The following is a 24,676-nucleotide window of genomic DNA, read 5'->3' on the forward strand; positions in this document are numbered from 1 at the left end:
ACTTTTGTTAGGAAGATGTGCAAGTAGAACTGGTATTTTCCACTTTACACAATTATCTGAAGCTCCTTGAACTCAGTTCCTGGTGAAATTACATCTTGTCCTGAGCACTGAAAAGGTCTTTGTTCTTCTTTGTCTCATGACCTCATTCCTCTCTATAGAAAACTTGGGGATTCATCATCAGATCCTTTTAAAAAATACAGCAGTTATTAAACCTTTTGTCCATGGTCCAGATCTGAGAATCATACGCAAAAAGGCTTGGTTTATAAGGAAGGATGAAAAGTTGATTAAAAAGAAGCTGAATATTAATTGACAAGTAACATCCAAACCGTTGAGAAAGGGCCAAGAGGAGTGAAAGATCCAAGAGAGAGAATTACAGCTTGCTGGGCTTAATGGTGTTGCTTTGATGTTGGAAAAGAGACGGACACTGAGAAATTCATGTAAGTAAAAATAAAATAGTTACAGCTGTGTCAAATTCTGGGCATCCATATATAGAATGGATTGACACACCCTATGTGTGCTTTAGAGGGCCAGTGGTTCTTTTAACATCACTCAGTAGGACAACTCTAGTTCTGGTTCTTGGGCAGATGGTATATCTATAACAGGGTTCTGCAGATGGCATCTCTGAGTTGAAAACATTACGTTGGAAATGGAGATAATATAAATATTTTAATGTTTTATAATATGCTCTTTTTATTCATATTTTCTTTGGAAATATTCTCATTAGAAAAATACTATTGGAGTATTTCTCTAATGCTCAGCAATGAATATGTATGGCTTTTTTAATCAGAAAAAAATGTACACATAAAATCTAGTTAATATATACTTATGTTTAAACTTGCCAGATGAGGCAAATACTGAAAAATGAAAGCATTAAAATATAGCTTTCGTATTTGGGCAATTTAAAAACTGACTAGTACAAAGTGAAGTCAATTTGGTGATTGTCCATATTTTATGTTCCAAATATTTATCCTGTATGCCTGACTATAGAGAGTTGCAAAAAAATATGGACTATTATTATTGCTGCGAAGTTCTATATCTTCATTCAGTAAAATATGATGGGACTTTCCACAAATTTTTTAAAAGCTGTGGAATAAAAAAATGATTAAATTAATAACTGAGTGACTAAACAAGTGACTGAATAATGTATTCTGGTTATAAATATCTGACTTGAAATAAATTATGTCACATATGGGCAGTGCAGAAAAAAATGTTCCAAATAATTAAATGAATTTAGGGCATCCTTGCGACCGATCTCAATTATTTTGAAGTAAGAAATATCCCTTCACTCCCACAGAAGGCGCCTCCATAAAGCCATCATGCTTTACTTACTTTTTCAAGTTTGAGAAAGTGCTGCATCTTTTGGCATGCCACACAGCTTTTAGTATACTTTATGGCCTATAGACAGATTTAACAAAGTAGTTAAATTAGACTCATAAATTCACAGAGTTTTGAGGCCAAAACTGTTTTATAGAGATTATTTAATTAAACACTACTCATCTATTGGACCGGAGAGCAGAGACGTAAACGCTAAGGATATTTCTTCAGTTTGCTCAATGACTTAACATTGGACCTGTGGTCAGAGTCCTGAACTATCCTTGCTCAAATCTTGGCCCCAACACTAGACTAAGACATGTCCTTTGGGACACACTGATACACAGTGGCATGAAAAACATAGATAAGCTTACACAATTTTGATTAAAGAATGATAATTTAATCAACGCAGTGTTTAATCAAACAAATAAACCAGTGAGAAAATGGGGGAAAAATGGTACCTGGTGTGGAATCACTAGACTTTGTTGCATAATGTATTAACAAATACATCACTTTATATTTAATCCACCACCTTCACTTTGTGTTTTGTAGTTGTAATATATAACTACAGTTGAGATACATCAGTTAAATCAGTCAAATCAAATGTAATGAAAGAGAAAACAATCCAGCCAAGGCTAATAACGCTGAGAACTGCAGAACTCTCGGCAGATGAGTTCTGTTCAAACCTCTGTACTAAGAGACTTGAGCAAAGTGCAGCATGGCTTCTAGCAGCTTAAAACCTGTCCCTAGGATGACCCCATCCCCCCAGCCCCAAATGCATGCCTGAGAAAGCTCAATGCTGTCAGGAATATTTACTGTTTATTCCCAATAAATCTTCCTGATAGCCTGAGAAGTCCCCAAACTCCTTTTAGAGAAGTGACTTTAGAAATCTGGCAATTTAAAATTCTTCTTCTGCCCTTTGAGATGTATATCTACCACCCAAAACTGTTTCCTCAAGGACCTGAGAGAGTTGGCGCTTTGAAATGCAAACTTTTAGGGAGGTAACTCTCAGACTCTCTCTCCCAGTCCCTGTGGGAGAACAGGGCCTAACTTGGTAAGGCTCCTCTCTTCGACTTACACCACTGCTTTCTGTCCTAGAGATGGTTTATTTCTTCTCTGGATGAGCAGCAGTTAACAAGTGCAAGTGGTCTAATCAGGTGGACTAACCCTCCTTAACAACTATCAGCATCTCTCTGTTAGTAGCACATGCCAGACTTAAAGTTCCCAGCATTTTGTTTCACAGATTTGGGTTCAATTTACACTGGACCCTCTTTCCTATTGCAATACTATTACTGGGTAAACCCTATCCTTACCACTGGAACTTGTGTCCATTTTTGTTTATTGTTGACAGTATTTTGCCAGGTGGCCAGAGCTGGCAGATTAAATTCAGACCATGCGGGACTGAGTGAGGATATGTCATCGCACCTAAACCAGGGGGAGTACCAGGCCTACACTGCAATGTGATACCACCCCCATGAACTCCATTTCATACTATAGTTTGAGGTTAAATATTTTAAACATGAATGTTTGATTCTGAATGGCTTCAGTGTAGATAGAGGACTCTATTATTGATGCTGAAGACTGACTCCCCAATCCTATCCCAGTAGTTTTACTGAGAAAGCTAATCTTCTATAACTTAAGTCAAATAGTACATACTCTAAGTCCAGGTGCATAAAAAAAGTGGGTGACATCTTTGCTATAAAAGATGGGAGACCAGGAAACTATAAGCAACTAGAGTATACCAGTATGTCAAGAACACTCAAATTTGGAATAATACAAAAAATCTAATATTTAAGCTAATTTTGAGACTTAGATGGCTACATTTTTGCCCATGTTTTAAGATAATAATTTCATCATTAGTTTACTTAAAGGTCTCTTAAACTATATGACATGACTGTTGTATATTTATAAAACTGTTTCTTGTAATTAAGGATAGAATTGACTTGTTTAAAAAATATCTGGTATATTTATAAATTCAGCTTCTAATACATGCTGTAATTAAATAGATCAATACTTTATCTTAACAATCAAATGCAAGACTTTTATTATATCACTGGGTTTTCAGAGAGGTATATGGAAGATATGACTGCATCAGGCACTAAAAAATAAGAGGGTCTGGTACTCTCAGAAATTTAATTAATCTAATATCAAAAAACCTCCAAATTTTAGGCATTAATTCCGCTTTCAGTCTCTCCATTTTGTTGTGAATTTGTTCACAAAATACATGTATTTTTCTAACAATTAATGACATGGAATTGTGAGTTCTGTATACATTTATTTTTATTTTTGTTTGAAAGGAACAAGTGTTGAGTCTAGAGTACCAGGAAACCCAATCTCAGAAGACTGTACCAAAATTTAAGAGAGAGACCATGTGATCAAACATAGGAAGGAGTTAAAGACGTCTACTTGATTATTTCCCAATGCAAGTGAGATTTACCCTTGGCCTTGTTATCTACACTAAACAATATCAACAGACTTGATATTCTGAGGCTCACAGTGATCTCACATTAATTCACACAAAGTATTTGTTGAGTGCCTGTGATATTCAAGGTCTTGTGCTTTGTACAGATTCTGAAAAGGGACTATTAACTGAGCTAAAACATTTACACAGATAAGAAGGATAAAGTACCATATGTGAATAATTATGTAATTTTATGTCTAAGCCTATCCACTTTTCTTTCACCCATGGAGAACATTCAGACATGTTGAAAAGAAATATCCGGAAAATATCAGAACTTAGGTGATCAGGGGAAGAAGTTGCTCATTCTTAGCAGGCACTGTAGTACATTTTAAAGTGGTACATTTTAAACAAATTTTAAAGGCAGTGTTTAGATGTAAAGGTTTTTAAGACCTTGGTGAAAAAATGTAAAGAAAAAAAGTGTGAAAAAAAAATACTATGTCACAGGCAAAGAAGTCCACCAAAGATGGCATTCTGTCCATTTGTATCGTCAGATTCCAAACCTTAGTACTGGATCTCGCACTCAGCCTTCTTTCTCCTGGTAAATGACTTTGGCTACCATGTACACATTATTTCTTAAAACTGAGTATCTGAGAAGCCGTCTAATAAGCATATGGTCTAAACTTTTCAGATGTTTGAAAAAGAAGAAGCAAAACTAATGGCAGAGGACTTGATCTAAAAGAATGGCAGGCTGGTTCTTCATGTGGATCATGGTTCCTAAGTGAATGTGAACTCATTCGTCTCCACGTTCAGACTTTGCAGAGGTAAATTCATCTTCCCTGGAAAAAAACAGCAGGTAACAGGCAAGGAAGCTGTGTTGTCAGTAGCCATGGAATCATTACGTAGAAGCTAGGCATGAGAAAAACGCTGGCACTCAATATGGACGATAGTTTGTACAAGAAATTATTCTGAGTTTACCTGGAAGGAAATATGCATGCAGCACCATATTAAAATATATATTATATATATATATATATATATATATATATATATAGATATATATATATATATATATATATATATTGCACAAATAGTAGATACAACCAAAATTAGGAATGAGAGGTTGCATATTTACCATTCAGAGTTTAAGTGAAGAAAGAGTTTTATAGAAATATAGATTTCAAAATCAAAGAGGCAGATTCTTCCAAAACTTGAATTCTTAATTCCTTTCCTTTTTCTCCTCCAGTAATCTTGTGCTCTACATGAACTCAGTTACCCACTAACTTATCAAAGCCCATTCTTGTTCTCTATAATATTTCAACACTCTCCCCCCATAATCTCAGTTTCATACATTCGACTGACAGCCCCCTCCTACTGTTCTGGTTTCTCCCTCCAGTACCCCAACTCCTACAGTCATTCAACACACTGGAAACGAAAACCATGGATCTTATTGCGTTTTGATAGGCACGACTCATTTACGCCCACCGTATACAATTTCAAGTTCATGATAAATCATTAAAATAATTTCCCCGTCGGTGACCTTCTTTTCCACCTCAGTGAGGAAAGCAAAGCTTTCGCCAAAGCTCCACAGCCATAACAATTCTTCACCCTGCAAGCAGTATCTAGAGCTTTAGTGACAAACACCAGATGACAAAATGTCAATTTTCAACATAATGTATCTAAAGGTACTAATAAAGGACTTCCAAATAGCAAATGGTCAAATATTTAGTAAGCAAATGAGAGAATAAAAAGACAAACGAGAGAGATATTTTCATTCCTTATTCACCAAATAACTTTTGCTTGCATTTGAAAAACAATACCTTACTGATTTCTACTTGATTTTCTTTTCAAGACATGCTATTTCCTTCAAAAATATTTTATTTGTTTATTTTTAGTCACAAATGGAGAAATTGAAACTTAAAGAATCACTGATGTAAAATAACTTCTTGTAAGAAAAATGATACATGAAGTTGATTTATCACTTATATAATTTTTAATTAAACAATTGTCTCACACAGTATTTCATTTAATTTATTGAATTAACTGTTTACTTTATTGAATTAACTGTTTCTTGTTTAACTTATTGAATTAACTGCTTCATAAAATTCAATTTTATGAATTTCATGAACTTACTTTTTGTATTATTACTCATTTATGGGGTTCCCCTTTCGAAAGGAATGATTTACTTATATATTTTTGAATTTTTTCCCTTTGCTAAAATAGAAGTCTTTAAAAAAAAAATCTTTATTGACATAATTTTCATACTACTGTCAGCACTATGTTGTGAATATAACTTTCTTCTTGCTACATGTTTCATAGTGAACTTCGTAAATTAAAAATCAAAGGCCTTAAGTCACTCAATGTAAGAATTTTCTGAGATATTAGAAGTTATCTTTTCCAGTTTCTTCATCCCCATTTCTTAAAATAAATTCAACAAAGTATTATGTATCTATTTGCATTTACTGAAACATTGCCATTGGTTATTTCAGAGTTGGTTTAAAGGCACACGATTTTAGATAGGGAACATAGGTTTAACACCATTTTGTCCATGATGTCATATAATACATGTGAAACTACACCCCGTGGACCCAAGACTTTTCTCACATTGTAGACAATATTGAGTGTTACATCCCATTAACTCAAACCAATGTTCTTTCAATGATGATTTGTAACAAATATCTTCATTAGTCAAGTATTTTCTTTTAAACAATAATAAGTCCTTCAATAATAGCTTTATTTTAAAACACATATAATAAATAATCAAAAGGAGTTAGCACAGTCTTCAATTCAGTATAAACTGGTATTTAGAGAGAGGTTCTGAGTGGAAGTTAATAGGCCAGGTACTGAGAATGAAGGAAATCATCCTGATAACCCTGGTTCCTACTCTCAAGGAGCTTATAACCTAGTTTGGCCTGGATGAAAGACACATTTACAATTATCCAGTGACATCCAAAAATAAAATAAACTGGCTATATCAATAAAAAGTAAATGATTTGCCTTAACATCCTTTACTTGACAAATGCCTTGAGACTATTTAAGCATTCACTTTGTAACAGTGACTCTTATATTCAGTGTGGTACAGTAGGAAGAAACATAACTTTTGAATTAGGCAGGCTTAAGTCTAAATCAGTCCCTGCAATTTAATGATGTCTGGCTCTGGGCATAATTTTAACCTCTTTCCAGTCTTGATTTCTTAATTTTTAGAGTGTAAATACATATTACTCTTTCAGGGAGGCTGTAAGAATTATATATGAGGTTTACATGTGCCATGCACAGTGCTTGGAAGACACTTGGCAGTGAAAATATGATAGCTACTTCTCTGGTGTTATATTTTGGTAGTATCTGATAAATGTTGTTAAGGTTCTTTGATACATAGGTAGAATTTAAAATAGAAAAGAAAAAGAAGAGAAACACACTGTTTCGAAAACTAATGACATTGTACTAATTACTCAACATTTGAGTGTTTGAGGGTAAAAAAAACAGGACAACAAAAGGAGTTAGATTGAGGAGAGAAAAAAATGCTTTCCTCAAGTGATTCTCAATGACTTCTTTACTACTTAAGGAATCAAATATAAATCCATAGAAGTCACAGAACTGTAACAGTAGAAATGACTTCAGAAACTATATAATACAAATTTCTTGTTTTACAGTTGATGAAGCCAAGGTCGAGAGCTCTCAGAGTAACTAGTTTTAGTCAATATAAGAGAGTAAATTAAAGACGCAAATTTCCTCACTCTGCCAAGACCTTTTATAAGACAACAAACCACCTCCACTTGAAAAAATGCATGCAAACATAGATATGCAACATAAAACAGAAAAGAGCAGAAGTGCTTAAATAAGAAGCTTAAAAAGAATTTACAGGTAAAATATAGGTAATTTTATAGGTAACTTTACTTTGATCCATTTATCTTTACGACTCTTTCCAAATGGCATTTACACAATATTCGTCCTCATTATTTGATTATGACCATCTGTTTTAAGAAGTTATTTATTCATTTATTAATGTGATATTTTTCAGACCATTGATTTAGAAACTGCAATTATTTATGTTTAACATATAATCAAAGAATCATTATTCCCCGCTGACAAAAATCTCTGAATTACCATTGATAACCAGTCTCGTTGTAGCAGACTTGAAACAACAATTTGCCATATGTGTGTACCAGATTTGTAAATAAGGTACACATGGAAATCAGGTACATCATTGTTAATGAGGTGCTTTCTTCAAAATTTATAAATGTAATACTGAATATATGTTATGTCATGATATATGGTAAGGAGTGAAGTTCATATTCATACTCAATTAAAAATAACATCTAAACTTCAATTTTTTGAAATTTAGCTTTTATCTACCGTATAGCTTTACAATTTTATGTAACAATGGGATATGCAATTATCAGTATAATATTTTATATATCAGTATACTATATTAAATCATCTATTGGTTAGAAAAATGTTTTAAATGTGTGTGTGTTTATAAAAAATACTTTTTAAGAGTTTTACTAGATGATGATGATGATTATTATTATTATTATTATTATTATTATTTTAGTTTTTAGAACAGTTTTAGATTCACAGCAAAATCGGGCAGTAGGTACTTAGATTTCCCACATACACCCTGACCCCAGGCATGCATAGCTTCTCCCATTATCAACATCAGAGACATACATTTGCTAAAATTGATGAAACTCCACTGACAACATCAGTATCACCGAAAGCTCACAGTTGACATTAGAATTCACTCTTGCTCTCGTTATTCTATAGGTTTGGACAAATGCTAATGACATATATCCACCACGATAGTATCATGCAGGACATTTTCACACCCCTAAAAATTCAATGTTCTCCATTTAGTCATTCCTCCTTCCCTCCTAACATCCAGCAATCACGGATCTTGATACCATCTCCATACTTTTGCCTTTTCCAAAATGTTATATGCAGTCATGTGCCCCATAACAACATTTCAGTCAATGATGGACTGCATATACGATGGTGATCATGTAAGATTATAATAGAGCTGAAGAATCCCTATTGCCCAGTGAGTCATAGCCATTGCAATACCGTAGGACAATGCATTACTAATGTATTTGTGGTGATGCTGGTGTAAAAACCTACTGTGCTGCCAGTCGTATAAAAATACAGCACATACAATTAATTATGTACATAATACATGAGAGTGAGAGTAAATAACTATGTACTGGTTTATGCATTAACTATACTATACCTTTTAATGCCTTTTTTAAAAAAAAATTCCACACTACTCAAAAACAAAGACATGACAGGCAGTTGTCTGCTCTCTAGAGATAATGAACTTTTTTGATTGATAACAAACACTTGATCTCCTATAACCTGATGTTGACAACCAAATTACCTGGCATTGAATTGTATGTTATCATTTTTCCTAGATATAAATTGTTGAACGGTCTCATGAATTAAATAATATTCAGCAGAAAATAACCTAAAGATAACATATTTCCACAGGGTCCTACAATTTATAATTTATAAATCAAATACACATTTTACTTATTTATTTTAACTCAGCACATAACACACAGCAATCTAGTCTAGTTGCATTTTCAAAAATAAATGTTAACTTACTTCAGTTGATCTTTGATATATATGGGTGCTCCCCACATTATTTATGTAATGCTTGTGCCCTACTCTAGGCTCTTTCAAGGGAATATAACCTGGAACTACCCAAATCATATAGTAAGCTCCTATCTGATAAGTAATGCTCATAAAGAATGAACTGAGGCATATATAATGCATCCATTCCCACAATTGTCTAATTTTTCTTGCAGGATCTAAGTGGACCTCCCGATAATTATATTATTGGTTGGGTTCTTTTTCAGCTTTTCCTCAAATATGAATCATTTTAAATAAACCTACTTATTACAAAAGTCATCCCCTTTCTGATACAGAATTGTTATAATATCCATAAAACTAAAACTATACGTTTCATCATTGTTATTCAAGACATTGCTATATAAGTATATTTATTTTGCTCCAGAGGGAGGCTCATATCCAGCTTATTTTTCAGCTCAAAAAATATTGTGCAGTATGAGATAACATGAGTTTCCATTGAAATCTCTCATGATTCATATAATTTACATATCAATTGATGGTTTCAGTTTACCCAAATATTATTTTTCATCTCCAAAAAATAATTATATTTAACTGTTTATAATTTTGTAAACGATCTTGATTTTACTTTATCCAGGGCAAACAAAATTAATAAATACAATTTGAAAAATCAAATGGTTTGACTAACATATGCTTTCCCACTTAGTGTCCACAGTAAATATTTTAAGACAAAAACCATCATACATCTTATTTTATCTTCTCAGTATATACCCACTGATAATTTTGACAGACTTATCAAAAATTGCAAAATGTTGGAATACTAATAAAATGATCCTGAGTATAAAAATGAACTGCCACTGCAGAAGAAAACTTTTGCCCAGTGGACAGAATTTAATAAATAAAATAAAATAATGAATTAAAAAATAAAGTATATGTATGGTATTTAAATCTACTATTTGGAAATGTTGAATAAAAGTAAGTCCATCATGGAGAAAGATTTAGGTATATTTCAAAATTAAACAATTTAAATCATGTTTCTGGAGATAATTTCAAAGGTTTTGGGAGATTTATTTTTAACTAGCCCTTTAATGTAAGTCTCAAAATTATTTCTGAAGTAGTTGAAGAACTAATTATAAAGTTGTTATTTGGTTTGTGTAGAGTAGTGGTGGAGGAATACATATTAAAGCAAGCTTGGGCCACATTATGAAAACCTTAAAGCCTGGGGGGAAATCTTCCTTTTAAGTTCAGTGAGTTCCTGTTGAAGAATGTGACCATGTCTAGGGCATTAGAAAACTAAAATTCGAAATTTCATTCAGACTAATCTGTCAGAGGCAAATATGTTAAGTGACAATAGTTAGAAACTAGGAGAACTGAAAAATTAAAACAAAAACACTTTCATTGGAATCTGAAGGTGTGTGGTCAGAACCTGGTCTGTCACTGTGTTATCTTGTCAAATTACTTAAACTGCCCTTTGTATTGAGATTTTCATTACAATGTTATCATTGGGACACTCTGTCAAGGTTATATTCTTATTTAAATACCATAATTAGTTTTATGGAGATGAAACATATATGAATGAGGATTTAAAAGATTAATTTGTTATAGGAACCATATCAGTAGAACTTGATGGCTGACTATATAAGGGAGAAAGGAAAAAAAGAAGAAAATAATATTAGCAAATTTATTTCTAGATATAAAATAAAAATCTCTATAACATAATTTTTCAGGCATCTTTGAATACTAAAAGTAATGAAATCTGAGTTCCAGATCACATAACAAAATAAATGAGATTGCATTTCCATCAGTATGGTGAGGCAATTACTATGGTGTGGCTATAATTGAAGATTTTTAGAAAGTTGCTTCTTAGAAGGGAATACCTATACGTATAATTTAGTATGTATATTTAGACTGACTTGTTAAGAATTCAGAGTGATTTGGGAATAAGGGTGTATCTTGTAACTCATTTGATTTGTTTACTCATTCTCAATTCAAGTTGGCCCTTCCATGCAGATTTTCTTGATTTACCTTTATTTTTTCCAGTAATGTTGGTTTCATTGAAAAAACACAATTTTTTTAAGGGAATGATGAAGAACTTTCTGATGCCTTAAGGAGAAATTTGAATTGTAAAAAGGTGATTAAATTTGAATTGGAAAAGTGGCAATGTACACAAAAAAAAAAAAAAAAAAAAAAAGAACTGCCACAAGACAAACCAAAAGAAAAAGTATTGAAGTTTGCTCGGTAGCTATGCATACTTTTGGTTTCAAAACTGTGAAATAACGACAGTGAAGAAAACTTTGTGAAGTGGGGCAGGATGGGGACTGGATGGGATGTGGAGGAGTGATAAGAGTGGAAGGGATTAAACTGAATGCCCTTATGTGTACTGCTGGTTTTATAACACTATTTTAGATCCACAAGGTAAGCAGAAAGAGGACTACTAATTTTACAAGAGGTTAGTATAAATTCTAAAAGCATGACTGCAAAAAGGTAGAAACAATGAAAATGACTACAAAGGTTGTACTTCATCCTTAATTTCAAAAAACATACAATTATCATAATCTGTGAATTTAGAGTTTATTTAATAAACCTATCATAAAAAGAAAATACATCTTGAAGATTTTATATATACATATATGTATATAGACATATTAATATATGTGTATATATGTATCATATGATACATAGAGTGGAGTTTAGTCTTAAAGTGGTGAATCTATACACGTATAAAATGACTTATGTTCACTTTTTAAAAACTTTCATAAAAATTAAAATAACAATGATAAATATTTACACTTATCAATTCAGCAGACTGCATTTTACTCTGATAAAATATGATCATCTAATTTAATAATGTTTATCTGACTATATCTAGGGATAGGGAAATACGTTTTGTTACATAAATAGTAATAGAGATAAAAACAAGTATAAAATCATTAGAGAGAGCAAAACATATCTATTTATAAAAAAATATGAAGGAAGACATTTTGGGATAAGTGCTGCATCTGAGAGACAAAAGCAGCAATCTCATTGGATAATCAAAGCCATCCTGTTATCTAAGTGAATATGCCAAATTTATTTTATGGGAATTATCTCCCCTCCCTTTCTGTTTTGAATGAATGAACAAATCATATAATTGCTTGGTGGTTTGTTTCACTTTGCTTGTACAGGCAAAAGATATGCAAATATGAAGCTGCTATGTACAAAGAGCAAAGTAAATTATATCACTGGTTAAATACTTCATATGCATTTAGTAGCAGAATATTATCATAAGCATTAATTCAGGGACAAAATACATATTTTGCCACATAAGAAATAAAACGATAATCAGGTTAAATACTGATGATTTCCTTGTTTTGTCACTGTAGAAAATTCTCCATTGAGGGAACAAGAATATGTGTATTTGGAACAACCATTAAACCAGATATCAGAGACAAATGGTATATTTTCTCAGTGACATTGACATCTCAGCAATGAACATAACAATATTTTGGAGATGATAACAGTAGATATTACATCATAAGCAATAGGTATCTTTTGCTTGCATAGAAAATTACTTATGGCAGAAGCAACGCGCCATTTTATAAGCTGCCTCTGGTGACCAGACTGAAACGCCCACATTATTCTAGTTCCAGGCTTCATGAATCAACAAGCAGAAGAGTACTTCTGTTTATTTTACCATCTCAAAATAATTTATCCAATCCAGCATTTTTCAACATGTTTTTCTTTTTCATGTTCTACACACACACACACAAAAAAATCAAATAAAACAGTTTATAAGAAATTTGAGAGATATTTATACTCCATCCTCCTTTTGGAAATCTAAGCATGCACACATACACATCCAACTATAGGCATAGTTATTTATAGTTATAGTCGTCACTATAACTATATATCTATAACTGTATATAATAATAGTTTAGTTATGGTTATATGCATGACTTGCAGTAAACAAACCTCCTGCTTTTGTTTCACCAAAAATCCTCAAACTTCTTTTGCTGACATATTCTCTTTCTGAGACCCCAAAAGTACACTTAGAAGTTTGGTAAATGTTCCAGTAAACATTAATGACAGCTGGTGAATCTGTCAACATTGATGGAAACACACTTTTACCTTAGGCCGAAATCAACCAAAGCTTCCCTGCTTGGGGGAAAATCATACTGAAAAGCTGAAGTGATGTCAGGAACACATTAGGGTAATTCAGGACATTTTAGTAACTTACAAGTCACATCCTGCTCCTTGAATCCTAGAACTCTGTACATAGTGGCTGCTGCATAAATTTCATTGATTTCATTAAGGTTATTTAATTTAAAATAATAAATATAATTACTCTTCTGAATAAGGGATTATGTGGAGAACTAATCTTAAAGGATATATATTTTTCACTAGAGATTTCATGAGTATGTCCTAAAATAGATGAAGATCACAGACTGTACAAAAAAATCTTAGCAGATCATTTTATTTCATTCTTACTTAATACCTATCCTGAATATGTTATATTTCTAACTCAGCAAAATTTAAAAATGTGTTTACCTAAGAAGTCAGTTCTCTGGAATAATTATTTCTACAGTTATTCCCTCACTTGACATGGAACTGAAGCTATGCAGGTTGCCTGGCATTAAGAACCACATGAAAATGTACCCACTATTGTGCACTTAACTATTCGGGTGGTGCAAAAGTAATTGCAGTTTAAAAGGTGAAAAATTTTTTTTGAAAAAAAACGCAATTGCTTTTGTACCAACCGAATAGCAGAATAGCATCTCTTGATAACGACATTATTCAACTTTGTTGTTACTTACATAGTTTTGGAAAATCAGCCTATGTTTCAGACTTTTTCATGTGAATAATTTCCTCAACAATTGCAGAATCTCAAGAATTGACTACATAAGAATATTTAAATATAAGCCTAAATATTTGTCTGCAGACATATTTTAAACAAAATAATTCCTTCCCCTGAATATTAATGCCTTCCCTTCAAAAACAGAAGATATTTTAGATTTAAGTTTCCATTTCATCAAATATATCACATGTACCTAATTCTTACTGACAAGCGGTTTCCTTTACAGTTGAGCATGTACTCTTCTCCTGGCTAAAATGAATAGATGTTGATGAATAAAGAATCCAAAGATTGGGCTTCAGAGCATCTGAGATCAATCTCATTACAGGATATTGTTAAGAAAGCTGTTAATTTTATACGGGCAACCCTTATATACGACATGAAGTAGGCAAAAGGTTAAATACATATTGTAAATTTAAAAAATAAAATTGTCTCCAATTAAAACAGATTCATGAGATATGTGCTGTCACGAGTTTAAAAACAAAGAAAATTGTACAGGAAATTTGTGATTTAGTTTAATTCATTTCACCATATTGAACTTCCAAGATGGGAAAAATGGTATTTTTAGCATATTTAAAGTAAAACAACTCTATCACAGTATTCTTGTTTACCTAGTTCTGAATCTGAAGTGTCTGAAATTATCATGGCTGCCATCACAACATGATTACAATAGAAACATGATTACAATGAAATATATATATATATATATATATATATATATATATATATATATATATGTATATATATATGTATGTATACACATATGTATATATATGTATACATATATACATGTATATGTATATATATATATATGTGTGTGTGTATATATTAGAAGCAATTTTAAAGCAGGTTTAAAAATGCTGAGTATTTATTTGTAAGAATCTGTATCTTCACTTACTTGTCAAGTTGAGAAATGTGGAATTGTCTAGGTGAATCATTTCTTGGACAGCAAGAAAAGATTGTCACCAAAATTGTGCAGATTGCCTTTTTAAGAGTATATTGACCAGATTTATATTGACCAGTTAAAGTAGAAATCAGATTGACTTTGATTTTAATTTTATTGACAGTTTGAATATGCTACTACATTTCCATAAGAATTAAATGCATTATGAACATACAAAATACAGTGTATATATGTTATATAGTATGCTGAAATATAAAGATTAATATGTATAAAATAGATAATATTTATAAATTGTAGTGAATTATTCTAGATTTAATACTATTTTAGGAGCATACAATATATGAAGTGTACCTTGCTTTAGGAATTGATGCTTTTAGATAGAATAAAGGCATTTACACTTAAAAAATATCTTATTGAAGATGGACATTTTGCATCTATTTATCTGTTAAGTTGTATTTAAACCACTTACATCACACCTGGTTTTAGCACCTGGCATTGGTTTCTTTGTGAAACATAACTACCTATCATTTTTAAACTAGCAAAAAGAAATGATTTATTAAGCATGATGAAATTGTAGTCTGTATCTAGATTCATCATAAAATTATAGGTGTCAATATAAATTTGATGTTGTGAACTGAAAAGTTGAAATGCCAGAAGCTTTTTTCTTGATGTTAAGAAAGAGTAACTATCCAGGTGTGGTGATATTTTCAGTTAATGTTTCTGCAAATGTAATTAAGGGCTTATCAAATTATGACAAAAATTTAATCATACATTAGGTCACAAAGAACTAATCTAACTCTTTCCTTAAGGAAGTTTGTTAAAGTCAGTTTGAATGTGAACTAGTGTTCAAAACTATCATCAGTTTTTCTTAAGTTCACCAAGCTCTACCTATGCTGATATTTGATAGATGTGTGACTTATATGCTAATGAAAAGTGCAAGTTAATTCATTTAGGGAAACTATTCAGCTACTTCATGTTACACAAGTTTATTTTCAGTTTAAATAAGCACCTTTTTATTCTCATTGAAATACATAGTGTAAATGCAATATTCTGTTTGGCTAGATACTTACAATGGCAGTTCTTAAAGAAGGAAATACATTAATGGAGGTCAAAAAGATTAGATTCATTTGAGATACAAGTAGATATTAATATATTCATTTAGAGGACACATTTAAAATGTTGGTTTTATGCTGGACTGCTGGAAAAAAAGCTGACAGGTCATTTGGACTCAATCCTCTGAAAGTTTTCTGTGGACAGGATGTGTCACATACCACGTACACTTGATCTTAGCCAAAAGGCCGAGAAGCGATTACCACGTACAGATATTTAAGTAATTTGTGCTGAATGAAACAAAAAACAAAAAACAGGTAAACTGAAATTTAATACTACTTTAAAAGATGTCTATGTAGTGACAAAGATCCTGATTATTCAGAGTAATACTGCAAAGCTAGTTAATTTATCAGGATTTTTATTACTTGGTATAAAAGTACATGCTTTTAGAAATAGCTGTTTATTTTACTAATTTTTTTTCAGTTTGGATTTAAATGCTTAACATCAGGTGGCTATACTGCTGTTACAGCATAATTAGGCATTACAGTTTTACATAACATGAGACTCTGGAATTAAAAAGAGGAGATAAAAATCATTGACCATTTCTGTTGGGGGAATTTAGTAATGATTGGAAATTTTAGTTATATCTTCCACTCTGGAGAACATCATTGGGAGTTGAAATTATTCCCTAAAGGCAAAGCATTATAAGAAGGATTTTCAATTTGGATCCTAATTCTAGTCGGGACTCTACTATCAACAATATATCAGAGACGGGGTAAGTAAGTGAATGGATTGTTCTTGGTATTTTTTTTCCATTTTTACTTGAAGAAAGTTATGTGGCATGAATTATCCAATAACATGATGGAGATCAGTATTTCCAACAGTTTTATCAGATTAATGTAAGTCCTGAGAGATGCTCTCCAAAAAGAGTAAAAAAAAAAATGTTTGTCCTCAATGAGTTTAACAGACAATATACAAGGTATGCCAATTAAGTTCGCGAACTCATCCAAGAAAAAGTGCTACATACCTCATTGCTGAATATCACTATGGTCACCTTCGCCCTGGGAAGCTATTCACCAATGCCAGTGCCTAGACCACCCTTCAAAGCAATTTTGGAACTCTTTTCCTGGAATGGCCTTCAAAGCTGTCATCATATTATCCTTGATGTCCTGAATGTCATCAAATGTATTACTTTCAGTATGTCCTTTATCTTCAGGTAAAGAAAGAAGTCCTTGGGGTCAGATCATGTGAGTAGGGAGGGTGTTCCAATACAGTTATTTGTTTACTGGCTAAAAACTCCCTCACAGACAGTGCCATGTGAGCTGGTACATTGTTGTGATGCAAGAGCCAAGAATTGTTGGCAAAAAGTTCAGGTCATTTAACTTTTTCACACAACCTTTTCAGCACTTGCAAATAGTAAACTTGGTTAACTGTTTGTCTAGTTCGTACAAATTCATAATGAATACTCCCTCTGATATAAAAAAAGGTTAGCAACATCACTGCAACAAGTTCGCAAACTTAATTGTCACACCTCATATGCTATCTCACTTGAAGATTTAAATATGTATTATCATATTAAAGGTTCACTGAAGTCATTCAGTACATTGTTGCAATGCACTTGGGAAGTGCTACTGTAGATAAAAAAGACAAATAATGCAACTTTGGGTCAATAGTAAATTATGATATTTATTAAGAAATCATTAGTATTCTATTATTTAAAAAATAGATGTCCCAGAAACAGCAGCTACCAATTTATAGCTATTAAGATAGCAAAGTACCACCTTGAGGCTATAGTATCTTAAATAAAGCTCCAATGAGGAGGGACACTTGACTTATCTGAATTACATCTGAACATCTTGGAGACCTCCCATAGTTAAGCAACTGCAGCAGCTTGCAGACCTCCTGCATAAAATAAAATATCCAGAGTGCTGTAAAAAAGCGAAATGCTGTGAGTCTGTGAACTTCTTCCCATTTCTGTCTTATTTATACTGTTTATAACAGTAAATTACTTGTTTGAAGTACTACTCTTGAAGCTGTCTGGATCTCTATGGGGAAGTACTCCTGTGAATCCTCTTTTATTGGTACCGATTGATCTTTAGCCCACGGATGAGATTTGCAAGGTTAAAAAGCTTTGCTTTCTAAGGGGAGAGTCAATCTGATTTGAGAATAGAGGGAGACCTTGTAGTAAGAATCAAACCTAATGGAAATCACCTCTTTTATTAAAACCGATTCCGAATAGTGTACCCAGGCGGCTGCTTTTCTGTAAATAGCTGGATAATGCGGTCCTTTATGTTTCAGTTCCAAAGAACAAAAATATCATCTGACAGGAGTTTGGAACCAGTTTGCCAACAGAGAGGAAGTGTACTTCTTTTATTCCTCCCACCCCGACCTTTCAGTTTGGGGTAAGAAACCATTGCTATTGGAATATTCTAATAGGTTATTGTAATTCGGAGAATAATTCATTTTAAATTTACAAATAATTTTCCTGCACTTACTTCTCTTCTATGATGAGAATACCTACCATATTTTCTAATCATCATTTTAGTTGAGTCATCAGAAACAAAATGGCATAATTTCTCCTAGCTAATATAATTGATCTTTATGACTTTAATAACACTGAGACAGTAATTTTTAGCCTAGTGGAAAATCCTTTTGAGAACTGGATAAAAGCTATGATTATTCTTCCTAAGGAAAAGAAAATGTACTTGAAACCCAATTTAATGAATGACTGAGACCTTGGATTAGGAAATGAAAGGGGAAGTAACATAACCCTATTCACTCTATTATATCTTTCTTTTCCTGATAATGGATAGATAGATAGATAGATAGATAGATAGATAGATAGATAGATACACACATTCTTTCATACTGTCCACACTTACACATTTTTCTAATTCACATTTATGATACTAATTATAAATACATGGAAGAAAATGTCCCTGCCTACCTGAAATGTCTGGAGCTTAAATGACATAATTCAACATCCTCATCCAGTAAATCAGTATGCTTTTTGTGAAACTGACAGTTTTGACAGCAAAATTCTCTTCATAAGGCCGAACTTCTTAGTGTTTTATTTACTTATGCATACCTTGTTTTGTCCCACAAATAATTCGAAGCAAAATGTACCACTTGGAGAAAAAGAAAAAAAGAATATCTTCAAAGATTTCTTTAAAATAAATGAATCATCAAAGATTATTCCTAGAAAAAATATTTACCAATTAAATATTTGCACATTTCTACTGTTTATAAAAGGAAATTACTTGTTGAAGTGCCACTCTTGAAGCTGCCTGTCTCTCTATGGGAAATACTCCCGTGAGTCCTCTTTTACCAGAAGTGGTTGATCTTTAGCTGGAAGGGTCTCATTTAGAGGTGGCCTCAGAGATGGACACGAGGGCAGGTCAGGACTTTTCAGGTGGGAAGCACAATGGAAGGGATCAAGTTATAGATTCTTAGCTGCCAAATATTTTACACAGCTAAGGGTCACCTTCAGATATCCTGCGAGTAGTGCGCATGCACACACACCTACACTCGTCCTGCTCCTGTGCTTATTCTCCTTCTCTTGTTTTCTGGCCTTTCTCCTCTTTATCCAACTAGTAATTTCTACCTAATCAAAACCCACTCTTTATTCATCTCAGTTCAATTTGGGACACTCTGTGAAGTCTTTCTTTACCAAATGAAAAACTCAGGTCCTAATTTTCAACTTATTTTCTGTATCTCTATGTAATACTTTCAAAATCTCATTCTTTACATATATTTATACATTTTAAAAACAAGTTTCCTGAGTGTAAATCTTGTCTGTTCAATGACACTATAATGTTGAATAGAGACTATGAGCACACTTTGCTTTATAGCAATGACTTTGGAAATAAACTAAGGGGTTCAAGTCTGATTCTGGAACTTAGCCACTGCTATCAGCTATGGAAACCTGTGAAATCAAATTCTCTATGACATTATCTGTAGTGAGGTTCCAAATGGGGGGTAAAAACGAATGTCGGTTTTTCTTTTAAACAGTACATTTCTATTCAAATTTTTATATTTAATACAAACTCAAGTACCTACCAGAGCATTTCACAATACATCTGGATAGGAATTTGATCCATGTAATAGAGGTATATCAAATTCCTTAGGGATTGCTTTATTTCTTTCTTTTCCATTTGTTGAAATGTATGTGAAACTATCTTAGGTTTTGTTGTTGTTGCTGTTGTTGTTGTTTTAAAGAATGTAGATACCTCTTAAAAATGTGAAATATGAATTGAACATATTATATAACAAAAAAAAAAATGAGTAGGTATCTCAATAAAAATAACCATTCTTCATAGAAAATCTAACACAAAACTTTCTTTGAAGAGAAAATAATGAGGTATTATAAGGAGATGTAGAATTTCAGTGATCTATTCAAATAACCTTAATGAGACATTTATCTTTTGATTTTTTCCTTTTGATGAGAAAATTTCAAAAGAGAAATTTTCTTTTGATTATTTGGCCTCCTGTGTATCACTGATATAAAGGTGACTATTATTTACAAACTAAATATATCAGATATTTATAAAACATAAATTTTGTCACACTCATAAAAATAGGTACAACAATTTCTTAGAGTAAGTACAAATACACATTACCTACGAAGGGGAGTAATAGTGAAAGAGATGTCAGCTCTTTCTGAGGTGTCGGACATGATGTCTAGCCGATAGCCTCCTGCCATATCTACCAAATTCCAAGAAATTACAGTAGTACCTCGATTTTCAAACGTCTCTGTTGATGAACATTTCGGTTTACGAATGCTGTAAACCTGGAAGTAAATGCTTTGGTAAGATATGCCTCGGAAGTCGATATGTCACGCGCTTCCACTGAGTGCAAGATCCTGAGGCCTAGCTGTCAGCTGTTTTCGAACATTTCAGAACTCGAACAGTCTTCTGGAATGGATTACATTCGAAAACCGAGGTACCACTGTATCTCCTTTAGCCCACCTACACAGTGTCAAAGAATTATATGTATTCAATTAAAGTTATTTCCTAAAACAAATCTGATCATATTCATCTGCTTCTTTCAGCTTCCTGTTGACTATCCACATACATGTCTAGGGAGTTCCTACCACAATTGCCACTTTCTGTCACAAGGATTAAGTCTTCTTCACCTACCTGTCTTGACTCCATTCCCTCTCACTTCTTCAGACCCTCTTCTATTAAATATGCCCTTTTCTGGCCTTTTTAAGAGGCTAAGCACTCCCTATTCCTTGACTCATTCCTTTCAACTTAAAAACACACTCTTTTCACCTATTTTTTTTTAAAAAAACATACACAATAAAAAAGCAAAATGAAAAACTACTCTTGATTTTCCTTTAGCATGTAATAGCTACTACGTCTTTTTCCTCTTTCTCATCAATTCTAGACTTTTGAAAGAAATAGCAGTATTTATACTATCTAGGATTTCTTTCTTTCTTTCACTTCCCATTTATTCATTATCCCTCTGAAATATGGCTTCCTCTCATCATTCTCATTTGCTTTAAAATATTGCCAATCAGATCTTAATTGCCAAATTTAACACATATTTCACATCTGACATGACCTTTCTTAAACACTTGACCAATTTGGGCAGCCTCTTAATCTAAAATCAAAATTGACGAGCATTACTGGTCTTCTAATTCTTCAATTTTTCTGTTACTTTTCAGTCTCTATCCAACATTGCTATTCCCAAATAGTCTTATTTTAATTCTAATTGTTGCCTCATCCCTAAGTGTTCTTTTTACTCTTACAGTCATTTGCATTAGTTTAAAAATGCAATTTATCTTCCTAGTTTATTATTTCCACAATGTAGTCCTTTCCTTGTTCTCATTAGTTCCTTTTCCTAAAATGCACTTTCTTATTTCCATCACCTATGTCTTTAACTTATTAGGAATTAGTGTGTTTAATAATTGATTAGAGTGATGAATATATTATTAGATTGGGTTACATTTTTCCTTTATTCTTCTTTCTCGCAAACATTATAACCAATATTCCTCCTCTTTAAATTTAATAGAACATATAATCTTTTCATGGATATTTTCTTGATTTAATAGGGTTAAAGAATCAGATATTTTTGACTTTGTCATTTAATACGAATTGCTACTGTTCATAATTATGAAGTTCTAGTGATAAAATAGCACAATGGCTGAGTAGAGTAAATCCTCATTGAAAGTCATTGATAGGTTCTTGGAAACTGACTTTAAATGTAATGACATATAAATAAACTAAATTTATCATAGGACAATTGATATAAACAAGTGTTAAATTCTACTACAGATTTCTGAATACAGAAACATCACCAAACTTCTACATAAAGATCCGAAACACTTCTAATATTAAACATTGAAATAAATGTGAGCTATACATACATTTAAGAAAGATTAATAGAAACAAGTAAGGCATTATTTTCTAAATTGCTTATTCCAATTCAGGGCCCTGGGGGGCCAGAGCCTATCCAGGTAGCTCAGGGTGCAAGGCAGGACCCACCCTGCACAGGATGATCTGCCATCACAGGGCCACTCACACACACACACACACACACTCAGACTGGGGCAATTTAGACATACCAATTCAACTCACATGCACATCTTTGGGATGTGGAAAGACACCAGACTCCATGTAGAAAACCTAGGCAGGCATGGGGAGAATGTGCAGACTCCACACAGACAGTGGGCCTGGCAGGATTTTTTTTTTTTTTCTCCTCATCAACATTATAATAAAATGTCCTTGAACGAAACCACATTATTCAAGGACCTGCTGTATATTGCACATTAGGTAAAATCAGAAGAGGCTATATTTGTTGATAATGACTCAGATAAGTTAATGATATTCATGGCAAGTCACTGGTCAACTCATGTTCTTGCCTCTCTGTACTAGCATTGGCTATCTATTCCAGATTAATAAATTAAAAAAACAAAGTAAAATCATTAGGAATTTAATAAATGTCATTTTATAATTTATATGTTCTTCATTATTTTTAGAGAATGTTACACTAATTATAGTGATGTATATAAAATATCTACTGCAACTTAAATTCTCAATCAAATTAGGTGAAAAAATTTACATAACTTTCCTTAGAGGGAAGAATGACCTGCTTTAAAGCACAGCCACATTGCCTTTCCCTGTGCATGCCCCATGTTACAGATCTTCATTTTATCCACTGAAATGTGTAATGAGAAGGTAATTCACCCTTAATGAAATGCCAGGAAGTGTATACCAGAAAATATTCGGGAGAAAAAAAGTGTCACTTCAAATAGGTACACCTACTTTCTAAATGACGAACAGTAGGGAACTTCTAACTCTCAGGTAAATCAGAAAATATGCTAATTGCCTCTTTAAATTTTTTTCTTGTAAAATGGATAGTAAATGTCAGAATAACCTTGTACTTGGAGAAAACTTATACAGGAATGTTGTGTTAAGTTTCAGAACAACTCATTTCTAAACATTTCAGAGTACATCAGCATGTGTTAGCTTAAAAAATACCAACTGATATTTAGCTCTTAGTGATACATAGAGTACGTTAATAATAAGGGGACAAAAATGATAAATAGAATTAAATGTGATTACAAGTTTTTCTTTTCATAGATAAGAGTTTAAATATTTAGGAGTGGAAGTGACCTTTGGAGTCAAACAAATATGGATTGCAAACCTGTGCCTACCATTCATTTGCTATGGCATCATGGTTTAAATATTTCAACTCTTGGAGACTCATTTTCTTTAACCGAAAAATATGCATAATATGTGCCTTTCTAAATTGTGTAGGAATTAGATATTATTTGCATGTAGGTCATCAACATTTTCCAGTTATTATTATTTAGTTAATAGAAATTTCAGGAAAATTTATTTGCTAGTGAAAATATTTGTTAAAGAATAATATGAGAATATCCCAAAATTGACAAAAGCAAGGATCATTATTTGAACGCACACAGATATGTGTATGTTAATCAAAATGTGGTGAAAATAGCATTCTCACTTTAAGGTATTAAGGAATCCTACAGCCATAGTGCCAAAGTATATCTTTGAAAGAATTTGCAGCTTTCAAGATAACTAGTTGTTTAAATTAAGGAAAGATGAAATTTCTGCTTTATCCAAAGCTACTTAGAATAAAAAATAAAATTTTAACAGGAAAGGGGTACTTCACAAAGCAAATTCACATTGCTTACAATATTCTTTAAAAAAAAGATTAAATTATAAATGCAGGTTTAGGGTGATATATGTTGTTTCATGAACGATCATAGTGGGGAATCTAGTATAATTATAAACTCAGGCTAGCAAAGTATTCTTGTCATGTGCCTATGGGGCGTCTTGGTGTTTCCAGCACCACCCTCAGTAAAAATGACAAATATAGGAATAGAAAAATTCTAGTAGGTGGTCAAATCTAATAAATATGCACTTACTGTATATGTTTATCCACATTATCCTACATTATGGTCAGTTGGGGTAAAATATAACAGGGTTCACATGCTCTGGTCAAGAGGTCGAAACACACAGATTTGCAAACACTGATTTTAAGAACTAAGGGTAAGTGCAAGCCTGTTTTGCAGGTGTGTGGGTGCAGGGGTATGACCCAAGACTGTTATTATACATGTGTGAATATA

General features: G+C 32.6%; 1 long non-coding RNA gene across 1 annotated transcript; it reads left to right on the plus strand.

Moving 5' to 3' along the window:
- The first annotated feature begins 214 nt into the window (after window positions 1-214).
- Window positions 215-7,627, plus strand: LOC109448487 (uncharacterized). Its single transcript, XR_012491338.1, has 3 exons — window positions 215-437; window positions 4,401-4,533; window positions 7,360-7,627. It is a non-coding gene; the product is annotated as an uncharacterized LOC109448487 (long non-coding RNA).
- The last annotated feature ends 17,049 nt before the right edge of the window (window positions 7,628-24,676 follow it).

This window comes from Rhinolophus sinicus, linkage group LG02 (assembly GCF_036562045.2).
Source record: "Rhinolophus sinicus isolate RSC01 linkage group LG02, ASM3656204v1, whole genome shotgun sequence".
In the NCBI taxonomy this organism is placed as follows: Eukaryota; Metazoa; Chordata; class Mammalia; order Chiroptera; family Rhinolophidae; genus Rhinolophus; species Rhinolophus sinicus.